General features: G+C 37.1%; 1 protein-coding gene across 3 annotated transcripts in view; it reads left to right on the top strand.

The window, feature by feature from the left end:
• Positions 1–16,395, top strand: part of CYRIA (CYFIP related Rac1 interactor A) — a 55,688-nt gene that overhangs the window by 13,397 nt on the left and 25,896 nt on the right. For all 3 annotated transcript variants that reach the window (XM_033053818.2, XM_033053814.2, XM_033053816.2), the window contains exons 2-3: positions 2,282–2,332; positions 4,125–4,194. The gene's annotated coding sequence lies outside the window, so the exon portion shown is untranslated. The remainder of the gene's footprint in view (positions 1–2,281; positions 2,333–4,124; positions 4,195–16,395) is intronic.

Here is a 16,395-nt window from a genome sequence, read left to right as displayed (position 1 = left end):
GTGTCTGGTCCAACAGACAACTCAGGGGTTGACTCTAGTCCATGGAGCACAGCCATCTGTCTCACCACCTCGCTGCTGCAGGATGTGAGGAATAGCTGGTGGGATGGCATAGGCTTCTTGGTGACCTTGTTGTGTGTTCCTCCACCTGGAAGTGGTCCAGCGATCAGAGAGTGACCTCCCTGTCCCCACACAGAGTGCCATTCCTGGGCTGGGAATTCCTGCAGTTTGTGCTTTGAGGGTTGTGTGGGGAGAGAATCAAAGCTCAGGTCGGGTTGCTCTAAGGATGAACTGCCCTGAATTACCTGAATTGCCATTGACATCTCGCATTTTTCTGTGTAAATTTAAATAGTACCAGCTTGGTAGCAGAGGTTTTAATGAGTCTGTGCTTTTTCAGTTTATGCTTTGGTAAGTGTGTTCAGCTGCTGCTCCTTTTTTGGTTTTGTATTTTAAATCAGAATAAAATTCATTGTGATTTTGGAACTTGTACTTTCTACTTCTTGAGTAAAGTGAACATGAAATAATGTTGTAGTTGCATATTTAGGATAGAGAGTTTGGCCTCTGATGCACACTTAATCTCATTTAACTCTTCTCTTTTGCCTTTGAACATTATGTAGTCCCTTCTGTAATGCAGCTTCACTTAACTCCTTATTTCCAAATAGAATTAATTCAGCATCTCTGCTATTTATGCTTTGTTGAATACTGATGGTGCAGCCTTAATTATTTCTTACACAGCAGGAAACTTTCAAAATAGCAGCTGTGTTTTTCCTTAAGTCAAATTGGTTGTGAACTACGACTGCTCAAATCCCTGGGTGGATAATAAGCTTTAGTCCCAGCAGGTCCCCCAGACTACTACACCAAGGGAACTGAACTGACTGCCATGTTTCATTGTATAAATGCATTTTAAAAGAGATAAATTGACTTTCTGGAGCTTCCCAAAATAGTAAAAGAGAACTCTTCTGTGTTAATACATGATGGTTTGGCTCCTTTAGAGCAGCATTAAGGTTTTTACTAAAGTTTCCAGAGTGCCTTATTTATTTCAGTCCATTTTTCTCAGGCTGGTATTTAAGAAATGATCACTTTCCTTTTTTTCTGACTTGCAAATTATCCCAAGAGCAAGAACTATTCATAAATACATTTCTTCACCCTGTGGTTAAATCAGTGTTATCAGTGTTGTAAGAACTTGATACTTAGTTATTTTCTGAACTCATTAAAACTTTCCTATGGAAAACTCTGATACCGATCTTGGGATGTTTATCTCCACTTTTAAAGGAATATTTTAAAGATACCAAACTGGAAACTCTGAACTTTTCAGAGTAGTTTATCCTCTTTCCTGGGCATGATGTTGGCATTCCCACTTGATGGCACCTCTCTCAATCCTAATGTGATACTTGTCTTGCAACCCATTCCATGCAGTTATTGCTCACAAACAATAAATACTTTCTGGCATCTGTTTGTAGTCTTTTTTTAATGCTCATTTCATACCTGCTAATCACATTAGCCATGAAAATTCCACTGGTGGTTTTTTACATCCCATTTGATTTTGTGTTATACTGAATGAAATTTAGATATCTGAAATAATTTTTAATAAAGTTTAAAAAACAGACTTCCAGAATGTTGTGTGTATTTTATTAAAAATCTAATTTAGTCCTAGTTACTACTTAAGTTGTGCTGAGGGATAGCTATTCTGTATAAGTTGCAAAGGTTTTATGATTTTATAATTCATCTGAACAGGAGGTTCTCCTTGAAAGTTCCTGGGGTTTTCTTTCCAAAATTAAGTTTATTTCTATGTAAATGTAATCAGTGATGGAATTCCAGAGTTTTTCAGTCCTGTTCTTATGTTGTTGTTGTTGCTGTTGGGTCAAGAGGGAAGGGGACATGTTTTCTTCCATCTTCATGCAGTAAATGCTCTACTGTAATGGTATTTAGAGCTGGTTTTTGCAGCCTTGTAACACTGGAGGGTCAGGAATTGTCTCACTCCATCATTGCTCTGTGGGAAGGGTTGGGTGTCTGGGTTCTGTGAGGTGCTGCCAGTCCTTTTCCCATGCTGAGGAGTTCTTTCAACAGTCCTTCACTACCCTCTTGTGCACTAGTGTCAGATTAATTGACCTTTGGCTCTGGGAGTAATGCACGGTAGAAGACACCTTGCAGAGTACTCTTTGCTTTTGAAAAAAGGGAAGTTATTATCTATTGAAGGCATTTAAATAACTTTTCTATGTTTTACTCATTAATTGAAACAGTTTCATTAATAATAATCCTTCTAAATAAATTTTAAAATCCACAGATTGCAGACTCTGTCTAAGTATTGGGAAGTCTCTGGATCGTTTTCAACAAGGTAAGAGTCAATTGTGGTACTTTCAGACTTGCACAGAACGCTGTGGAGCAGATTTGAACATCACCAGTGATAAATGAGCACAGCCCCCATTGAATACCATGCTTCATGCAGTTTTACTGTTGCACCTCACTGACGCTTTGAGGATGCTATCTGGGCATAATATTCTCGCCTTGAGGCTTTTATTTGTTTGCTTTTCTTATTATAGAGCAACAATTGAGAATTCTTCTTCCCATGTACTTTTTTCATTTACTCCACTGTTTGTTTTGAATCTTTTCACTGTTATTGTTCTGGTCTGTCTAAACCCTTGGGACAGAATTGGCTTAGGCAGAGAGCAGGATTTGTTCACATCCCTTTTGAAGTCCTGGTTCTGTGATTTTTATGGGTCTTCTCCTGCCATTTTTTTTCCCAGATCTTGACTGAGTTCCCATCAAACTGTCTGAAATATAAGTTTCGAATACCATGCATTGCTACAGAACTTGGAGAGAATTTCCAGCCAGCAGCAAAATAAAGCAATGCTAAATTAAAAAAAAAAAAAAAAAAAAAAAAGCTTTTCCCCTAGAGAAAGGGAGTTCCCTGACTTGACCAGCTACTAATTGGTAGAAAGATTTATTTGCGCAGAGGAGCTATTCCTAATTAGTTCCCTGTGTGGGTGTTCTACTTGGGAAATTAGTGTTACGTTTTGATATAATTTAATCTGCTTTTATAATGAATTGTCACAATTTGCAGTAAGGAATTTATTTTTAGTTGAAAAACATCTGCATTGCCCCACATGAGTTTCAAGAGATAATTCCTCTTTAGGCAGCAATCAAGGTTACTATTTTGAAGTTAAATGAATAAAAGTCCATAATTAGATTAAAACCAGTTTTAGTCACATATTTATAAATACAGCTGCAGAAACACAACCGTGTGTTTTTCAAGGCCAAAACTTAATTAAGCTGAATTAAGCTGATTTATAAACTGGATAGCTTGACCTCTGAGGTTGTGAGGATAGTGAAACTGAGTATTTGGTAAAAGTGTTTGTGGAGTTATATTAGAATTATTGAGGTTATGGCTGAAATTGAAGTTCACTTCCAAGCTTTTCTGTAAGTGGCTTTATTTTCATTGTTACCTTCACCTTTGTTCTGGGAGCAAGCTTGGATCTCTCTTAAATTGTTTTATTTAGAAAGTTGAAAAAATAACATTAAAAAAGCTGTCCATGTAGAACCTTATGAAGGACCTGGTCCCCTAGTTTTTTTTAGTGCCCCCCTCCCAACACTCAGAAAATGAACACTATTGGGTATTTAAATTACGTTCTTTATTTCAGTAGCTTCAAAAGATTGGGAAATTAGTTTATGAACTTAGAACTACTTTAACTGGACTTTTTTCAATATAAATATTGTTTTAAATAAACATAACCTTTATACCAAATTGCTCAATGTTTTGGAAATGTATTCCCATTTCCGTGATTTCATTATTATATCTTTTAATTCTTAATATAATGCATGCTATTACCAGTGCACATTATTTTCCTTTGGCTGTATCAGTCTTGGCAACAGCTCATTATAAAATCCAAGTTAAATTTAATCTATTCAGCAGAATTATGTGGGATAAAATTTAGTTTGAATACCTGATCATTTCAACCCAGCTGCATTTTTTTAATGGTATTACTACAAACATTTTTAGATGTTACAAATTTCGTTTGAATAAAATAACTTCCATTTCTCATGGAAATTTCTTTCTTAAACTAGAAAGTTTCACTGCAAAATTAAGCAAAGCTGACCCCAAGTGTAATCTTGAATGTTTTTCATGACAGACAGGCGATTGAATGTTTAGCATCACCTCTTTGGATTTTTGAATGTGAATTGGAACCACTTTATTTCTAGGTAAGATGTAACTGTGTTTGTTTAAAGTACCCTCTTCCTTTTATATGTGAACTGTGGGAAAGCTAGAATGCAGTATGTTGGACTTTGCTTTCTGCAGTGTTTTTATGTATTTATTGAATGAGTCCAATGTTGTTTGAGATTTTAAGTGCTAACAATTGATTTGTCTTAAATGTCTATGATCCCTGAGAGAAACCACACCAACCACTCTGTATGGTCAGTATATGTACCAGACTTAATTTTGTGATAAGGTGTATGGTTGTTCTATGAGCTCATTGCCGTCTAGAGGGGTAGGTGAGTGCTGTCTGCCCCTCCTCTTGCATTAACAGCTTCACTCAGCAGGATGTGGTGATTTAGGGAATTTGCTGCTGAAAATCTGTGGGATTGCAAAGGCTTCCTGGAGGATTACTCTTCTGTCAGGCTTAGACTGTTTAGACTTCTGCATCAGCTCACTGCAGATTCACACAAGTACTGATATCAGTGCAAGGGAATCAGTGCCAGTACTTGCAGCAACAAATTTTTACTGACTTTAAACTTCTTATTTCTCTCTGCTCCAGGAAAAGGTTTGATACATGAGAAGGACTATGATGGGGTTGTGAACAGCTGCAGACTTCTATAGCTGAGGGGGAAGCAGAGGGTGATAAAGATTAAGCAGAAGGTTTTGACCTGTGGATGTAATTAAAAGAAAATTTGTCAGTGAAAACAAACTACTTCTTAATGAAGCACTAGAGGTTGTGCCAGTCTGGCCTCTTGTGTTTTCTACAAAGATTATAGGGACCAGAAGAGGCATCTCTGTCATGCAGCCAAGTTGTGGTCAGCACTGCGCTGGGGCTGCAGGGTTGAGAGTCACAGACATCAGTTTTGCCTGTGACCCAAACAGTGCTGTTTGCCAGCCCTTCCTGGATTCCTGGGAAGCGTGAAGCAGACAGGACATTTCACCTGGAGCACTTGCAGCATGTAACACCTCAAATCTGAAAGGCAGTAGTGTCTTAAAGTATAGTAAGACTGCGAGATGGTAGCTTTGGTCCAGTGGTTTCTCGGAGAGATGGAAGCCATTGAGTGTGGAAAGGAATCCTTAAGGTAACTCTGCTTTAGTAACAGTGAATGCTGTCATTAGTTCAGCTTACTGTGAGAGGCATCCAACAAGTAGTGCTGTGGGCAAAAGACCACCAAACCTTCCATTTATTGCAGGTGAAAACAAGCCAAACATGGCAGCAGCCTGACCGGGTTTCTCTCAAAGCCGGTTCGTGATGCCCAGGTGGAGTCAGGGAAGTCTGTCAGAATAAAGGTGTTTGCTGGTCGTGTGGAGGTTTGTTCAAAAGAAATAAAGCTACCTGCAGAGGTGGAAGGTGTAGAGATTTTTTACTTTTAGGTCGTAAAGGATGTGGAACCAGTGTAGCTGAAAGACAGTGATATTGCTGTTTCATTTCATTGGATGGGTGAACAAACCCAGGTCCAAGGGAAGAGGTGGGTGGGAGGGGTGACAGGAGAGACTTAGGATGAAAGGCTGTAGTCAGATCTTTGACAAGTTCTGCAGGACAGAAAATTATTCTCTGTGTTTTGAACTACTGATGTGAAGGACTGTAAGGACTGTATACACAACAAACAAAGCTATTTTTAGGTTTTACTTTCTCCGTTGGTTTCTTCCAACATTCTATTCGGTTACAGTCATATGGGAGTTGAAATAGGAATTACCTACATGACATACCTATTAAATTTTATAATAGCATTTCAACTAAAATTAGTGGCCCAGGGTGGTCCTTCTGAGCCAGAGAGGAGAGAATCTCAAAAATGGGTGTTCAGCATGGGCTTGCCCACTCCAGTGGCTGGGACTGAGATGAGTTGAAGGGGTGTCTTAGAGACAGGACAAGTGGAATGAAAAGGAAGAATAAAAGGAAAAATAGTAGGACTGGAGATGAATGCTCTTAACGTGACAGAAGAAACAGGAAAGGGGGAGGAAAATAAAGGGAGTGTAATGAGGAAATAAAAATTTGTTGAATTATGGACTATTTAATATTTATGCTATAGAAAGTTAATACTACTACAGCGTGGTTCACTGTTTTTATTAAGTTCATTGGTAGAAAATAATAAATTGGTAGGAATTATACCTGTAAGAAAAATAGTTAGCATTATTTTTACCTGATATATTTTTGAAGTCCTAACTGTTGGCTGTTAGAGACCTTTTGCAATTAAATTTTTTTTTTCAAAATGAAAACCTTAAATAAAACATTAAATATAACTTTTTTAATCTTAAAGATTGATTTTTTTCAGACTGACCAAATAGAAGCTGCAGAAGCACATGAAGATTTTTTTTGTGTAATACGAAAGGTTCTGAAAATCAAAACTTAATATAAAAGTGACAAGCCAGTAATAAATTTGAAATACTAAGGCAGCAGAAGCAATTTTTTGTGCTCTTAGATGTGAGCAGTTTGAGCTGTGCTGGGTACTTTGCATGATAAGGTCTTCATTTCTGTCAGTGCAAAGAGGAAAACTGAATCTTGTTGACTGTTTTTTAAACAGCCAGTATTCCTTACAACTTTTGATAAGTGTGACATGAATAACTGCTTTAGTTCTCCAGAGTTTGAATGTCCTTATCAGATTATATAATAGCAAACTGTTTTCAGAAGTGTTTGTACCACTATGTATGTGGTGATTTATTATTGTTGTTTTTTTAAATGACCTTGGGAGCAGAAGAATATGGGGTGGGAAGAGAGTAAACTAGTTTTCATTTTCGATTTCCTGAATACATTGGAAAGTTTCTTAATTAAATAATATAATAGACAGTTGGAAGATGAACTACGATGGTTATATTCAGGTGTTCACATGGTATGTTCTTAAAATAGTAACTGCTTGACAAGAATTAGGCATCATTTTTTACCAAATGTAATGTGAACTGTTTCAGATGAAGTTAGCAATGCAGGGAGACCAAGATGAAACATTTAACCTAATCCAGACAATTAAGTTGAATGTCTGAAGTAGACTTCACTAACTACTTAAGGATTGATGTAGAGTGCCAGAATTCATATCTAAAGCCAAATCTCTGGAGTGAATTTGTACTTCACATACAAATGTGTCCTTAGTTTACCCTAGGCCATGATAACTTGCTAACTTCTCAGGTATCTTGATAAAACGAGGAGCACCGTGGTTGTAGAATTTCAGTGTGCATTTCAGACTTTTTTTTAAAGAAAGTAATTAAAAGTTTATAAATGAGATGATAACATTTCACACCTGTTGCTGTGCAGTTTTTGAGACTTTTTATCTCACAGAGTATCTTGTACGGGCGTGTTCTCTACGGTTAGGAGGAGTACCACCAAGTAATGAAGTTTTTAACACAGACCTGTAGTTAATTCATTGCCAGGTTTTTTTACAGATACAATGCATAAATGTATTTCAGGGAGAACTGTGAGGACAAGTACTGTGGTAATTATAGGGGTTGCCTTGTATTGTTGGCCAGATGTGTTTTCCCAAGAACTGGGCACACTCTCAATCTGGAATTCAGCTTGATGCCAGATTTTGGTTTGTAGTGCTAGACTGTGACTCAGAGCCTAAAATTAAAAGGCTTTTCCTGAGTTTCACATCCTCAAAGAAGGGTGGTTTTCCAGCAGGTGTTAATGATGAGGTGTCTGCTAATTTACAGACACCTCAATGAAACTTCATCAAGTTTTTTGAAATTAAGGGTATAATTTTTCAAAAGTAGGAAAAGATACTAACTCAGTGACTTCTTCTGGAACAAGGACTCTAATTTATCACCCACAGGAAAAAATAAGACCTTGAATTATCTCTATTTTAATAAAAAAAGTCTTTAAAATGTATTTTTCTTTCATAAAAAAATTGCAAGCCCTTTTTTTTGCAACGTTCACCTTCATTAACACAACTTGCTGACTTCCTTCCTCAGCTGCAGTTCTTCCTACACTCAGAGGTCAGAAAAGAGCAAGATCAACAAGCCACACATCTGGCTGTCTCTCTTTCCAACTGGAACAAAGAAGCAATTTTTTAATGGCTTTTTGAGTTAATTGTAAACAATTTGGTTTTGGAGTCGCTGACTTGCAGCAAATGTTTGTCGTAGGCGGATGTAGGGAGAAAGGACTATGTCCTAATGCAATTCCTCTGTGGCCAGTGAGGAGAAAAAAATCACTTAGAAAAAAAAAAAAGAAAAGGAATGTCTTACTCCTTGTAGTATTGAAGTATGCTGAGAATTTTGAGTGCATATATAGGATATTTCACAAACTTTAAATATATGTTTTGATGAGGCATAGAGTCAGAAATACTTGCTCATTTAATTTTTCTGTAATCTTTTATACAGCAATACTGATTTTTCCACCCCCTTTATTCTCATGAGCTGTTTATGTATGAACAAACTGACACTGATAAAAGACCAGCCACAAACACTGGGAATAGGGAGAAACTATTTTAAATGAGAGTTCTGTTCTAATACTTTTCTCTGGTGTTTATATTGTTCCTAAAAGTATTTTTCCAGTAAACAGTTTTTAGAACCCTATATTTACAGTTACTAACCCTAAATTAATATTTTGAAGACAAACCCTTAAAGAACAAGTGAAGTGTAGTAGTTTTCTTACTTTCTCAGCTGTTGTAATCTCATATTCTCTAGAATCAGGTAGCATCAGTATATCTAAATTATTTGAATTATCTCTTTTTTTTTCCCCACAGTGTTTTATGTAATATAAATGTTTGGTGTAACTTTTATATTTTCACACTTCACGACGGGCTTGTTGATTTGCAGCACTTCTGAAATCCTAACTACTTTTAAAATACCTTGCTGTAGTTTTATGTGTCTTAATTTGAACTCACTTTGCTCCCATATTTTGGTTGCTTTATTTGATAGGTTTGTCATGATGGTTTTATTTCTAATCTGACCATCCTGCTAAATATTTGCAAATGTCTTGATCTGAAAAGTAAAGTGCTAATGCTGTTTGGAATTATGCCAAAGTTTTTACAAAATTGAATAAAATGAATCATTCAAAGGAAATGTTTTCCATCAATTTATAGGAGGTAAAGTGTTCTGTGTTATGATTATTTTTTGTCAAAATTAGGTGTTTGGGTTGCTAATGCCACTTAGTGGATATCTGCCTTAACTGCAGCCTGTTCCAAAGCCAAATCAGGTGCCACACAGCTCTCTTGATTTATATATTGGAGTTTTTTCCTCCGGCCTAGAATGTGTTGACCATAGCATGTTTTCAAGAAACTTTATTATCAGGTGCATTTTAAGAAGCTTATTATAGCTAGTTCAGATTTTTTATTAAATTTATTAAAATGTAGGAATTATTTATTACAGAATTTTGAACTTAGAGGAAATTAAGGATATTGTTTGCATATTTAATTTGATTTGAAGCATTAAACAACAGTCTTGGTCACTTTACACTGATTCTTTAGGTTAATGAAATATTAATTGATAGTAAGGTGATAATTTTGGTGGTTTAGGCAATACTTTGCTTTAGCTTTTGAAACTTCAAATAACCAGTGAGAGCAGGGTGCTGGTAATGCCCAGATTGGGTGTTTGATCCCTACATGAGCCATTCACTTCAGAGTTGGACTCGATGATCCTCGTGGGTCCCTTCCCACTCTGATTGTTCCGTGATTCTGTAATTCTCCTTTGGAATACCTGAAAGATGAGATAGACACCAAATGCCTGTTCTACCACTGTCATTGAAAGTTACCATTTCCTGAGTGCATTTTTTTAATAAAGGTTCTTTTTTGCTAAGTACTTTGGATGGTAGTAGTAATAAATTGGTGTATTTGATACAAAATGTAAATGTATAAAAAAAAGCATCTTTTAATCTGATACCAATACATATACACTTATATAATCTATAGTGTATTTTTTTCTAATATTAGTGTTTCAGAAAAAAATCTAGTTTATACAAAAAGAATATCGTTCTTTTTGCAGTTTAAAGGCTTTTTTTATAGAAAAGACTTTTTGCACTTTTGAAATGTGTATTGATTTAGGTCTTTCAGTTTCTTTTTAGTCCATAAACTCTGTTCTTTGAACTTTTTTTTTTACTTCTGTATATTTCCATTATTTTCCATCAACCCATATAATTTTCAATCACTACGTATTTTTTACCTAATCTCTCAGGCTTTTCTGAAGTTTTCATTTATGCTGTTTTTATTAGTAAATCAGTTGAATAATTTGCAACTAAAATAAATTTATTAAATGAATTGGCTCATAGGAAAATAAACCAAAATTCAGTTTCCAGGCATGTTTTAGTGCTGTATTACAGGCTGATTAAATTAATGATGAAGATTGAAAGACAACACAAAGACTTTTGGTGACATATGTAACAATATTTTTTAGAAAATTTCTTATCTTTTATTTGTTTACAATGAAATTAGGAATAATTGCATGGTTTTATCTGCCTTCTGCCATCCTCAGAGAACTCACATCATCTTAAGTCATGAGCTAAGAGGATCCTGAACTGTAGGACTCTTTTTTAATGCAGCTGAGATCACCCAGGCATTCCCCCTGCTCATAGACAGCTTTCAGTCACCAAACAGAAAGCTTTGGTTAAGTAAATGTGTTTTATCTTTTGATTTTGTTACAGTTATGATTTGGATGTATCTAACTTTTTTTTCTGCAATAAGCAGCCAGTTCTGAGTTCTTGGTTAAGCAAGCTCATTTGCAAGTCCCTTTGTACATGCACATGGTGGGTGTTTGCATGTCTAGATTTTACAAAATTTAAGTTTTTCAACATCTCCTATTTAAATAGTTGTTTATAATTGGAAATTTTCTTAGAAACTAATGGATGGTGCCTTTTCAAGGGTGTGTTTATTTTAGATGTGACTTCTGTCACCTCTAAGTGTGATGGCAAGTTAGTTACAAGTGAAAATGAAACAAGGTTATGCAAAAGTAAAATTGTAAATTTTGCTCTAAACCTAAATGTGGTATGTTTTGTATCATTCCTAGTTGTAGAAGGCATGATTTGCCTTTGAAATGCAATTCAGCAAAGGCAGTTATAAAGTCTCTCATAAGAAATATTGCTTCCTTCCATTTTTGGTAGCAGGTAGCTGGCATTTCAAAATTAAGAGATCTCATCCTGTGTATCGCTTTTGGTCAGACTACAAAACCATTTCTTCATTCTCAACTTCTAACATGGATTCAAAAGAAAAAATGTTAATCCATACTTCTTGAAAAGCTGTAAATAAACCCAGTGTTTCTGTACAGATTGGACTGGTGGATGCCAGGCAGGAATGCCCTGCTGAGAGCCCTCACCAGCCTCGGGATCTCACTGTGCTGAGCCTGGGCAGCCCCCATGGGCTCTGCAACCACTGGAAATTGAAACCAGCGGAAATTACACTTCTGATAGTTTCAGATGCAGTCACAGATACTCTTAAGCTAAATTCTGAGTTCCAGCAGGAAGAAAAGGAAATCAATATGATTTGGTTTCTGATATTGGTATTAGTTCTGAAATGTGGTTATTATAATGGTGTCTGGGTTAGTTTGGGTTTTGTTAGAGCTGTAAGAGTGGAAGAGGTCATGCACTGGAGCTGGAGCCCATGCAGGAATGCTGGCTGGTCGTGCACGAGGCAACTTGTCATTGTTGGGCTGATTTCGACTGGGTTGAGAGCTCCATGGCCTTTATTTGGGTGGGCAGGTCAGCTATGGAGACGGTCAGGGAACTGGAGCACCTCATTTGTAAGGAAAGGCTGAGGGAGCTGGGGCTGTTTAGCCTGAACAGGAGAAAAAGGAGAGTACACCCCATCAGTGTGCGTGAAAAGGGAGCCCAGCAGTAGGACAAGAGGCAAGGGCAGAATCTGATGCGCAGGAAATTTCACATGAATGTGAGGAAGAACTCTGACTGGGAGCAAATTGCCCAGGAGGGGCTGTGGATTGCTTGGAAGGGCTGTGGATTGCCCAGGAGAGGCTGTGGATTGCTCTGAGGAGCTGTGGATTGCCCATGGTGTGGCTGTGGATTGCCCAGGAGAGGCTGTGGATTGCTCTGAGGAGCTGTGGATTGCCCCCGGGGGCCGTGGATTGCCCAGGGAGTTATGGATTGCCCAGGGAGGACTGTGGATTGCTCGGAATGGCTGTGGAGTGCCTGGAGAACCCGTGGATCGCCCGGAGGGGCTGTGGATTGCCCACGGGGGCTGTGGATTGCCCGGGGGTGCTGTGGATTGCTTGGAAGGGCTGTGGATTGCCTTGAGGGTCTGCAGATCACCCACAGGGATGTGGATTACCCTGAGGGGCTGTGGATTGCCCTGAGGGTCGCCCGGAGGAGCTGTGGATTGCCCGGAGGGGCTGTGGATTGCCCACGGGGGCTGTGGATCGTCCGGAGGGGCTGTGGATTGCCCGGAGGAGCTGTGGATTGCTCGGAGGGGCTGTGGCTCACCCCCGGGGGCCGTGGGTTGCTCTCCCTCGCTAGAGCTGTTCCAAAGCCTGGGGCGGTGCAGTGGCGGCCGTGCGGCAGCAGGGGGCGCTCCCACGCCGTCCCGCCCGCGCGCTCCGCTTTCCGTGGATCGTGGAAAATGGATAATGGATAGTAGATAATGGTTAATAGTAATGGTTGATAGATAATGGTTAATAGATAATGGTCGTGGACAGTGAGCCTCTGCAGGCCTGTGCGCCTCCCAGGGTGCGGAACCAGCTGGCATAAATGGGTCTGGGACTGGCTGCCATCCGCACTGGTCAGTCAGCAATACATACATACCTACATATAGCGTATAAAGTCACTACCGTGCATTAATTTTATTGCCTTAATAAAAAGTTACTGTGCAAATTTCATTACTACACTAGGAATGGCTTCCAGGAGTGATTGGAATTAATTACTACAGAGCCTTCCAGGGTCAGTACATGCTTTCAATTTTCATTTACACTTACAAGAAATCTAATTTTTAATTAAAAGGATGGTTTTAATTCTGCACCATCCATAGCAGTCCATCCCTGTTTGTAATTTTAGGCAAATGACAGAATTGTTAATGTGCCCAAAAAAGTTGCAGTGGTTTTAGCAGCTCAAGTTGAGGCACAAGGCTTGTTTGCCAATCAGTGTAAGTAAAACACATTATTTGAAAATAGATTTACTAGGGAATATGCTTCTTAAAGTATTAGGCACAATGCAAAATTAAGAATCTCTTTGTGTTTGCATCATTAAAAGGGCTAACGTGCTTGTCTATTAACACAATTTCCAAGGCAGGCTGTTTTGCAGAAAGATGCCACACAGCCATTCTGTCCTGTATGTTTTAATTAATTGAATCTTTAATTTGAAAGTATGTGCACTAACAAAATAATATCATAAGGATTAAGAAAGAAAATTGCATGGAATTAATTAAGAAAAAAGGAGGATTTCTATTGAAATTTATACTTTTAAGTAACTCCTGCACACTTACAGGTTTGGAGAAAACCTTTTATTGTTCAATATTCTGTCTCCTCATCCCTTAACTTGACTGTGAGAGCAGTCATTGAAAAATTCTGCAGTTCAAGAACTTTCTAACCTGTCTTATGTTTAATTTATAGTCCACTATAATGATTAAATTTTTTTCCTCGATTTTTCTGCTTACCAGTCTATCTACATTTGTGGGATTGATTTGGTTTTATAGTTGAGTGGAATAATTTACATTTGTATTTATGAAATGTCTGCTGAACATAGTATTTCCAGTTTATTAACATATTTTTAATTATGATCCTATTTTCCAGAATATTTTAATTCCCTTCTAGCTTAGTGCATATTTTAAAAGGGTGTTTTCTTCTTCTCTGCCTGTCACTAATTAAAAGTATTGAACAAAACCAGATCTATTACAACAGATACTGTTTAAAAATACCATTGTCTTTTTTTTTTTTTTTGCCAGTAAACTGCTGATAGCTACTTTTTTATATTTTCAGTGTTCTAATAAATGTATGGTAACAAGTAGCATTTTCTCTTTCCTCATTTCTAGTGCTTTGTCAAAGCTCCCTCTATTTTTTTTTTATCAATTCTACCCTATGCTTATACAGGTGTACTGATTTTCTGAGCCTCCTCACTCTTGTCCAACAGTATAACCTATTGTGTATTTTCTTTTCTGCTAAGTTTCCTGCACTCCCTTATCCCTAAATCGACTTTGCAAGATACTTGTCCTTCCAAATACCTGAGATTACTGAAAGTGCTTTTGTGAAATCAGTTTAATTTGCTTTTTTGTCCTTGTTTAGTGACCTGCTATATTTTTAATTTCTCCTGTTTCCATCACTATATTCAGTTAATTTTCCCCATAACTACCATAAAAGGCAATAATAGTCTCTCAAAAGAACATTTATTACTCCAGAAACCCATAGAGATGCATGGCTAATTAATCCTTCTGAAGCTTCTTGCCCCATTTTGTTACTACTATGTCTCCATAGTTCAGCAGAACTTTCTTAGACATTTCACTGGGTTATGTGGTCTCTCAAGCTGCTGTTTTGGGATGTTACCTGTTGTTTCTTTTTTTCCCTCACCCAGACACACATAGAAATTATTCTTTTACCTTTTTCTGAAATTTTAAATATATTTTAAAAGTATACAACATCCTCCAGTTTTATTTACACTGGTTTTTGACTATTACTTTTTTCTAGTGGACCTTTTGCTATTTCCATCAGCAGCCCTGTAACAACCTTGCAATAGATCAGCAAGTATTGTTATTTTTGTAACAAGTTATTAAATAAGACCACGATGACAAATTTTTAAACTAAAAACAACCAGTCCCTAGAAAGATCCACATTTCATCTTTAATTCCTCAAATCTTGAGACGTTGGTAAATATTGCCAGCCATAGCTGTCTTAATTCCGTTAATGTCAATATCTTTGAGTTAATTGTCTGTTTCGTATTTTAAGATGTTCTTTAACTTCTTTCCCCTTTCATAGGAAGCCATACTTGTAAAGACTGCTTCTGATGCATATCTTAAAAATTATTACCGTCCAAACCATAAATACAAAATGGCAAAATGCATTATATCCTACATACTGACACATTCAGAGCAGATCACTAGGAAATATGCACTAAGAAATCCAGTCCCTGTAGGATTTATGTTTGACTCACTGAGATTAGATGTGCTGTTTTGGCATTTATGTATTAAAACAAGAAGAAAAATAGAAGGCTAGCATGCAAAGACTTACTCCTGTTATCAACTGTCATAAGAAATAACTGGAAAATAAAATCACCCAGAGGAAAGTTATGCCATAGTGGCCCAGAGAACTAGAATAATAATGATTTTCATCTTGTGTTTTAGACACTTGCATTGGATTTTGTGTGCATATAATAAAAATATTCTGTGTGACATAGTGAGAAGACTGAATGATCAAGTCAGTTACAGGCAGACATGACCAGGAAGATATTTTTTCCTGATTTTTCACACAAAAGTCCTATTTCTGATCTTTATCTAATCTAGCATAGATTTTTCACTCATTATATGCACAAATATTGCAGCCAGATACCTTCTCAAATGTTCAAATCATTAGATCTCTAAAACTGAGTGTGTTCTAAGATGGTTTATTTCTTTTCCCACAATGAATTTGGTGGAAGATGATGAGGACAAGAAAACTTTTAAGAGGAAGATGGTAGTGTGGCTGTCTTACAAGATTTTGGAAGAACTAAGTCAAACCCCACTTGGAACAAAATAGAGTGGTTTTATTTTGAAGGAAGAAACATTCAAACTAACCAAACCTGTCCTGTATTTTTAAAGGCGCTTTCTTACTGTGGAAATTGAGGCTGCATTTGTTGTGTACAGAAGAATTGTGTCCCTGGTTTATGTAAAGCATCTGTGCAGGCAATGCCATATTCAGACTACTCTATGCTCAGGCAGAAGGATCAGTTTAGCAGTACTTTCTTAAATTCAAATACAGTTTTACTCTAATTACTTAACTGGATTCCATTCTGCATTTTTGTTGGTATTTTTTGTTTGTCTGGTTTGTGTTTTGCTTTGTTTTTTATTATAACCTATGAATTAAAATCCAGATATTTTGGATGCCTGGTTTTCATTCTTTCATGATGGCTGCTCTGACATTATATACTCTAAAAATATACAGCAGTTCTGCTCAAAGTAAATTCAGGTGTGAGGATTGACATACAGAAAAATCCCCTTGCTGGATAAGTTTTAGGTTCATCTAAGGTAATTTTTTCTTTTTTTACCTTTTAATTGTAGAGAAACCACAAGCCAACCTCTGTAATCCTTGGGGCTACAGGTACTGTTGGCCAACTCTTTAAACATTTTATGATTACTGAAAAACATATTTGTCATTACAACCTA

This window comes from Catharus ustulatus, chromosome 3 (assembly GCF_009819885.2).
Source record: "Catharus ustulatus isolate bCatUst1 chromosome 3, bCatUst1.pri.v2, whole genome shotgun sequence".
Classification (NCBI taxonomy): domain Eukaryota; kingdom Metazoa; phylum Chordata; class Aves; order Passeriformes; family Turdidae; genus Catharus; species Catharus ustulatus.
The sequence above is the reverse complement of the archived record's forward strand: the minus strand, read 5'-3'. Positions and strand labels throughout refer to the sequence as shown.